This window comes from Enhydra lutris, unplaced genomic scaffold (genome assembly GCF_002288905.1).
Source record: "Enhydra lutris kenyoni isolate GAN:26980312 unplaced genomic scaffold, ASM228890v2 scaffoldscaffold13, whole genome shotgun sequence".
Lineage (NCBI taxonomy): Eukaryota > Metazoa > Chordata > Mammalia > Carnivora > Mustelidae > Enhydra > Enhydra lutris.
In genome coordinates, this window is record NW_019154097.1 from 50,725,855 (window position 1) to 50,734,327 (window position 8,473).

Sequence of the window (8,473 nt, forward strand, 5' to 3'; positions counted from 1 at the left end):
ACTGGACTGATCCTTTGAAAATGTGAATTATGTCATGTTGTGTTGGAGCTCACATCCCTATGAAGGCTCCTCTTTCACTCAGAGAACATGGCAACATACTTCCATGGCCACGAGGACCCATGTGACGATGATCTGTTATTTCGCAAACCCTTCCCCAAAGTCTGTCTCAATCACATCAACCCATCGCTGCCCCTTGAAGCCATCCGACATGTCTCCAGCCTTTGTCCTGGCTGTTCTCCATGCCCGAGACACTCTTCTCTACAGACACCTGCATGACTTGCTTCCTTTTCCAAGACCACTTTCTCAATGAAGCCCACCTTGTTTGTGCCTCCATCTAGCCCCCTCCACCCTTCCAGTACCACTTATCCTACCCAATTTTTTCTTTTCCCCGTGGCTCTGATCTCCTTCTGGCCCACTATGTAATTATATTACTTCCCTTTTTTATCGTTGTATCAGAATAGGTGAGGTCGTGCTGTGGCAACACACACCCCCAAAATCTCAATGACTTAGAAAAACAAATGTTGATTTTTCACTCAGGCCGCACATCTCAGGGATCTGGGCTGAGTGTGCAGCCTCAGTGCAAAATGTTTCTGGTTGCCACGTCAGGGAGGCAGAAGGAAAGCTTTGAAGGGTCCACACCCACCATCAAATGTTCTGGCCCAGAATAATACATTGCTTCTCACAATTAATTGGCCAGAACTGGCCACATGGCTTCACTCAACCCTAAGAAGGCCAGGGAGTAAAATCCAACTGCCCAGGACAGGAAGAACTAGAACCATTGAGAGAATGACAACAATGGCTATGACAATTTTGTTAAAGTTTACCATGTCCCCTCCCCCTTTAGAACAGAAGCTCCATAAAGGCACCTAGAACAGTGTCTGGCACATAGTAGGTGCTCTTGAATGAATGGGTGGCATACATGGCTAGATTAGTATGGGGAACCAAAAGTGTGGAATTAACTATAAACCCCAAATCAGGCGCACCTACTGCAAACACATAGGAAAGAGGTTCTTAATCTATTTCTGCACTCTTCCTGAAGCCTACGAAACTACTTTCAAACCTTTTCCAAGGAGGGTCTCTAAAGCTCTCACCAGGTTGTCAAAAGATGCCCCTAAAACAGATCAAGACTCCTGATGCAGGAAGAGGGGAAGTTGGGGCGTGTCAGGTAGAATGCCAGACCCCACGGCTGATAGTAATTAGGGACTAAGGGCTAAGGGGTGAGTCACTTCGCCTCCCGGGCTCAGTGTCCTCCTCTATGCGTTGGGCTCCAGGTGGAGATCAACAGAGCAGGTGCTCTCCTCGGTGGCCGGCGGCTCACGGAACCCCAGCCGGCCAAGGACGCCAGGCCGCGCTCACCTGCGCAGCCAGCGCGCCATCTAGTGGGCGCGGCGGGCAGTCCGGGCAGCCTGCGCGCATTTGGCCCTCGGCGATGGCAGACAGCAACTGGCATCAGGAAGTTTGTAGAGACTCCAAGTCTGTGCAAACTGTGGAGCAAAACAGGCCTTCCCTGAAGGGGAGAGTGGAACTGCAGGGCTGGGCGTTCTGGGGCAATCCTTCTTTCCGTCTCTATCTCTCTGGTTCACAGACACAGCGCTGTGCACATGAAGCAAAGGTGGAAAAGGACTCGGCACATTTAAGGGAATGCTGACCGATTCCGTAGTGAAGTGATCCTCATGCCATGTTTTAGAAAGTCGAATGCAAAAAAAGGATCCACGATGAACAAGATAGCAAATGCTCAAATATAGACAGGATCAGTTTTCCTGATCTTTCTACCCATCTCAAGGACCAGAAGGGCTCAATGGGCTGTGCCATGGATCCTGTGCCCGGTCAGCCTGGTCTTAGGGGAGCCCCCGAGGGATGAAGGGCCCCTGCTGCACCACCTGGGTGACCAGGCTGAGCCAGATCCTGGGGATCAGGGGCACCCCGTAACCAAGAATCACATGACCTCAAGGAAATGTCAAATTCCAGTCCCAATGGGGACTCTTCCTTTAGACAGGGAAGGAGATTGATTTAAATTCTCTCTTCAGGGGCGCCTAGGTGGCTCAGTGGGTTAAAGCCTCTACCTTCGGCTCAGGTCATGATCCCAGGGTCCTGGGATCGAGCCTCGAATTGGGGCTGTCTGCTCAGCAGGGAGCCTGCTTCCTCTTCTCTCTCTGCCTGCCTCTCTGCCTACTTATGATCGCTGTCTGTCAAGTGAATAAATAAAATCTTTAAAAAAATTTGTTTAAATTCTCTCTTCAGGGATGAAGGAAGGCACTGAGCTAGGGGCCAAGCGTGCCCTCAAGGCGCCCACCATCTTTTGGCTGAGACAGTTATGGACAGGAGCAGAATATCAGCAGCCTCTCTGGTTGGACTTTGAAAAAAAAGAAAAAAAAAGGAACAACAGAACTAACTCTTCACTGGAAGTAAGCGCTTTACAGTAGCAAAGCGACAGGATGACTCCCGGGGACTTTTCCCCACCCTGAGATTCTCGGTGCCTCCACAGACACGTCATGGCCCAGAGTGTACACTTCCAGGCTTGGTGTCCTTCACCTTCCCCACAGAGGCCCAACCAGGGTAGCGGCATTTATCTCCAAGGCAAACAGAGCTGCCTTCTTATCTGTCTGTGTTTACTCATGATGTCACATCCCTCCCAGCTTCCTGATCGATGTGACTCAAGGGTGAGTTGCTGGTCAAGGTGAGTTATGCCTTGACCCACCTTGTTCAAGCAAGGCTCTGGCTCCCAGGAGGGCCCCAGTCACTGGGGAACGAAGCTGGAGTGAGACCCTACAGGTGAGACACAGCATCAGACGTAGGGAGCGTCAATGAAGGAGGGGGGGGTGTCTCAGCAGCTTACAGCGACCTCTGTCCCTGATGAGTATGTAGCACTCCCAGTCTCGTTCCCGCTTCTCAAATGGGGGGGCAAAGCCTCAGTGGGGTGACGTGTCTTGCCCCCAAAATACACAGCAAACAAGACACAGAAGGGTTTGCTTACTGTGTGACAGCCGAAGCAGCAAAGCCAGGCCTACAGCAATGGCTTCAAAAGGCAGAGAGGGGGTGAGGGTCCGGCCACAGAAAGGTGGGCCAAACCAGGTTGGAGAGAACCAGGAAGCTGAGATCGGAGATTGGGGCGTGGGCCCAAATTCCAGCAGCCGATGTAGCTTCCTCCAAGGTGGTTTTCTGCAAAGAGTGGCTTGGGAGCCCCGGGGAATCCCAGCATAGTTTTAGCCTGGTCACCTGGCCCGTCTGTGGCTGGTCACCTTCTCTACCGTCACTGCTGCTAATAGTCAAAAAGTCAAACCAGGAAGGGTTCACCTTTCAAAAAGTAATAGTAATAATGGTAACAAAACTTAAATTCCATGTGACTTTACAACCAGACTCAGAGCCGGGGCTGGGGGAGAAAAGCAGGCCAGCTGATCTGAGGGTGAACTACAATCTGTTGACAGTGAAATAGAATGATCTGGAGATCAAAAGCAGCTGTGAAGGGGGCGGGGTGGGCAGGCTGCTATCCCAGAATAGGGACCAGCGACCTTCCCTCAGCCTGCAGTAAGGCAGCTTCAGCCATCCCCGGCCTCCTCCTGGCCAGCGACCCCAGAGCAGGGCAACTGCCTGATCTACGCTGCTGCTTTTCCCTCCTGTACATACGGATGGGGAGCCTGGTGGGTACCTACATCTCTGGAGAAGGGCCGCTGCGGAAAGCGTGGCCCTTTCTGGAATACTGTCTACCACCTGGAACACTGTCTACCCCCACTCCTATTGATTCGGACACACAGGGCCAGGGACTTGGCGTGACTGGCTCCGAGTCACATAGGGCCCGTTATCACCAAGACTAGAAGGTAGCCTTCCCACCATGCCGGGCACACTGTTGTCATACCCTGTCCCATTCCAATGGCAGCAGGACACCTGAGTCAGCACATCGCAATGGGGACAGGTCCCAGGAGCCCAGGGCTACTCAATGCCAAGGTCAGGCTTCCAATGGCCTGGGAACGCCACAAGGCACGAATGCGGCTCCTCTTTTCCACCAGCTGTTTCTACACAGAGGAAGAGGCATTGAGTCTGCCCTCCAGAGCCTACTCAAGAGCCCAACAGCTAGCTCAATCAGAACGGGAGGAAATGCAGACACCCAGATATTCTGCCTGCTTAATAGCAAAGATTCAAATGTTTTACCCCCCAAGGAGCTTCGAATGACACTTTGTGCCAAAATCTCATCTCCTTTCATGTTTGGAAGAAAGCCACTGATACAGGGGAAATCTTCCAAGACTTATGAGCTCAATTATAGGCCGAGAGATGGATCATCTTTTTTAGCTAATAATAATGCATGAATACTTTCATTTTCGTGTCCTCTGGGGATATTGTCATTGTTGTTGTTTTGTGGGAACAATGACTGACTCAAAAGCAAAGTGGATGATTTATCTCTACAAGGCTTTTATTTGCCAACTTTGAAAAATGATTCAGAAACATATTTCTTGGAAAGTGGGCGTAAAATTACATTCTCTGATTAAAGTAAAATAAAAGTGCTTTTAAAAAGTGGCGTAAGGATATAAACTCAACAGACAATTTTCTAGGCTTTTCCAGGAGAGTCCCAATTTTAATAACATTCCCCGCTCTGGTTCTCCATAATCATATTCTTCTGTGGCAGTCCATAGATCTTTTTGTTTTATCTGCAAAATATGGTTATCCCCAAAATGAAGACATTTAAATGTATTACAAGTTTCAAAAAGTGTTTTCTCACTTTTTGGATTTTTTCATTTGAAGCTTCATTGTGTTTTGTATATGTTGACATCAACACAATCACAAATTTTCCCAGATTCTAATTACAATATATGTCACTTAAGAATGCTTTCTGCCACAGCACCCCACATGCTGTCAGGGTCCTGTTCTCTCTCTCTCTTTCCATGCACCTCTCAATTCGTTGGTATCAGTCTTGTTGCTGTTAGGAGCTTGCAAGATGGCGGCCACTTCCTGCATGGACATGACCATCTGCTTTTTAGGAAGTTATGCGGGGGGGTAAACAAAAAATTGCCCTAACCCTAACTACTTTGCTTTACCTTCTCAGCAGACCTTTGTTTATTTACTTTGTCTCTTTGGTGAGGATGGTGTCTATTTTGTTATTCCTAATTGCAAGGGGGACTAGAAATCCAAGTTTCTTGCTCTCCAGACCCTGTAATAGAAAAGGGGCATTAAGTATCTGACATCATATGCCTGCTTGTTCCTTTACCAAGGCTATAGCCACTGCAGACTTCAAAGATCTCTAAAAACAACAAATAATGCATAGGGTATATGCTTTTAATTGGTGAGTGCATCCTTTGAGAGTATTAAAATGGTGAAGCTCTTTCCACCATGAATTTGTGACTCCTACTTCTGGGCCCAGAGTACTGCCTGACATCATAGCCAAACGCATCCTTAAAGTTTTATAGCGTTCAGATACTAATGGGACATTACAAACTGGCTTAAGTGGCGGAATCTGCCTTTTGGACTCAGCAGAGTTTCCATTGATTCTTCAGCCTTCTTTTGCTTCTTGGTCAATGTCAATGTGAGGGACATTTTTAAAGAAACACGTAAATTACTAGTCAAGGTTTTTGCTTAATTATTTATAATTGGACACATTTGCCTAATGGAAATTTTTGTTTTATGCTGAATTTCAAGATCCTCAGGGCTAATACTTCCCCTTTTAGTGAGACGGTTGCATTTCTCTCTTCGTTTATTGCTCTCATAGGTCCATGAAAATTCAGTCAGAGTGGAGGGACAATGATAGAGAGAAAGGTAACAGATGGTCTGAGCTGTTCTGGAAACAAATTCACTGGAAATGCCCAGGTCCAAGCTTGAAGGGGCCCATCTGGTGAGGTGGCACCTGGCAGATCTGTGGACACAAAACGTGGGTGCATAGTAAGGTGGAGGTGCGGACAAAAACGTTCATCAGAGACAGGACTTTGCTCTCTCGGAAAGACAATTCAAGTGTAGAAAGACCAGTTGTCCTAGTGGCAAAGAATATTCCATTACATTCCATACTCTCAGCCCCCACTGCTGTTCACGTTGGGGAATTGCTTGACAACCCAATGTTCTGGCTTTGCTGCTGCGCCAGCAGAAACAGGGAAGGACGTGAGAATGCTCTGCCTGGCTCCACAGATTTCTGTAAAAGCACTTCAGAGTGTCTTTCCCCAAGTCTGTCCTCCCGGGAAAAAAAAAAAAAAACCCAACTCAAGGTAAAATTGTTCCAGAACTTACTGAGCTTATCTATCAAGATGAAATATTGGGCACATGGTGCGAGAATTTAAGTCTTACAAGGAGGAAATCTGCAGACGTGATCAATGTTCAGTATTCGTTAAATACAGAAAACAAAGCTGTTTAGGAGAAGGAAGTCTGGAATTTTCTCTGCTGCCGTTTTCCCATGGAAAAAATAAAAGGGCAAATGAAGGCAGGCCAGGCTTATCCACTCCCACAAATGCAGCCATTTCCCCCATGAGGTCAAATCACTGAGGGATTTTCAGGGCAACAGACAAGTGTCTCTCCCTTTCTGCCCTTGCAAAAGTAAAGAATGTTCAGGTTATCTTGGCCTCTGGCAAACAGCCTCTCCTCACAGAGGCCGATCTGCACCTAGAGAATAAGACTTCAGAATAAGTGCTCCTGACAGAAGTTTAAAAAAAAAAAAAAATCAGACAATTTTAGAACTGAGAGTAACCTGAACCCCAACCACCCCATTTTGGAGGTGAACAGACTGAGACTAAGACATGGAAAATGCCGTGTCTAGTTCTCCCTATCGATAGAGACAAACTGGAATGCGATCCTATGTCTCCTGGCCCTGTACTCATCACTCCATAAGCAGTTTCAGATGGAGACTACAAAGTCCCTTTCACCCAGTTATAAATACTCAAAATTACATATAAAATGTAGCAAAAATATTTTAACACACAGCTGAGTTTGGGGGAAAGAAAAGGAAACGCCAAATGCCAAGAACACAAAGGAAAGCAAAACAAGTCCTTGGGACAGATGATATGGCGGCCGTTGGGGGTGGGGTTAGGAGTGTTGGAGCTGGAGATGGGCCCAAATGGTCAGAGGTTTCCAGTGTTTTAAGTCCCACTTGTATAAGGACTTGTGACCTGTACAAGACGGAGAGTAGACACTAAGACCTATTCACACTGGTGGCACCCTAGGAAAATGCATGCCAGTAAGAGGGGCACTAGAAAGTACTTTTGGAGGGTTAAGCGGCTGCCTTCCGCTCAGGTCACGATCTCAAGGTCCTGGGATCGAGCCCCGCATCCGGCTCCCTGCTCAGTGGGGAGCCTGCTTCCCCCTCTCTCTCTGCCTGCCTCCCTGCCTACTTGTGATCTCTGTCTGTCAAATAAATAAATAAAATCTTAAAAAAAAATTTAAAAAAAAGAAGAAAGTACTTTTGGGTAGGAGGAGGACAGAGGAATTTGGCTTCATTGGGTGTTTAGTAGAAAAAAAAAAAATCATCCTAAGAGAAAATAACCCACCAAGCCTGTGACATGGGGCAGGAGCAAATTCTGAATTTTATATTCTTCCTTGGTAATCTTTTTTTTTTTTTCTTCCCTAAAGTAAGCTCTACACCTAGTGTGGAGCCCAGTGTGGGGCCTGAACTCAGGGACCTAAGATCAAGACCTGAGCTGAGATCAAGAATCAGATGTTTAACTAACTGAGTCACCCAGGCGCCCCACCCTTGGTGATCTTTTTGGAGTGGCTGTCAGGAACAGATACAAAGCTTGTCTGAAGGAACACTTCATAATCCAGGCCGCAAGAGGTTTCTGTAGACAAAGTGGATCACCACTAAAGATGACCTCACAATAATTGCCAGAGCCACCAACATGGGCTGCATTCACATCAAAACCATGAAAAAGGCAGCCTGGGTCACCATTGAGAAGTATTTTACGTGCCTAAACAATGACTCCCACACCAACAAGCATGTGTGCGAGATCACCGTTATTTCCAGCAAGGTTCTGAAGCAAGATCACAAGCAAGATCACAGATGTGTCACACATCTCATGAAGCGGATTGAGGGGGCCCCGTGAGTGGTATCTCCATCAATCTGCAGTAGGAGGAGAGAGAAAGGAGAGATGATAATGTTGCTGAGGTCTCCATCCTGGATCAGGAAATCTCTGAAGTCGATCCTGACACCAAGGAAACGTTGAAACCCTAGGGCTTTGGCAGTCTTCCAACCCACAGGTCACGCAGCCTATAGTTGGGATGAATTCCAAAATGCCATGGGGAAGCACTTGAATCTTCCGGCTGTGCTGTGGTATCGTCAATAAACCTTAAACAACAACAATAACCAGAACAAATTCCCAGAACAGATAAGGAAATGTTGTGATTTACCATGATAGAGAATCAGCAAACACAATTGTGGCTAAATGAAATGATAAATAACCAAAACCAGACAAAATAGAACGAGTAGACAGAAACTACACAGAACTATCAGGGAGAGACTATAAAATAATGTAAATGATTACAGAGATGAAGGAATAGAAACCATAAAGAA

General features: G+C 47.0%; 1 pseudogene; it reads left to right on the forward strand.

Moving 5' to 3' along the window:
* Window positions 1-7,802: 7,802 nt before the first annotated feature.
* On the forward strand, window positions 7,803-8,214 carry LOC111145505 (annotated as a pseudogene).
* The last annotated feature ends 259 nt before the right edge of the window (window positions 8,215-8,473 follow it).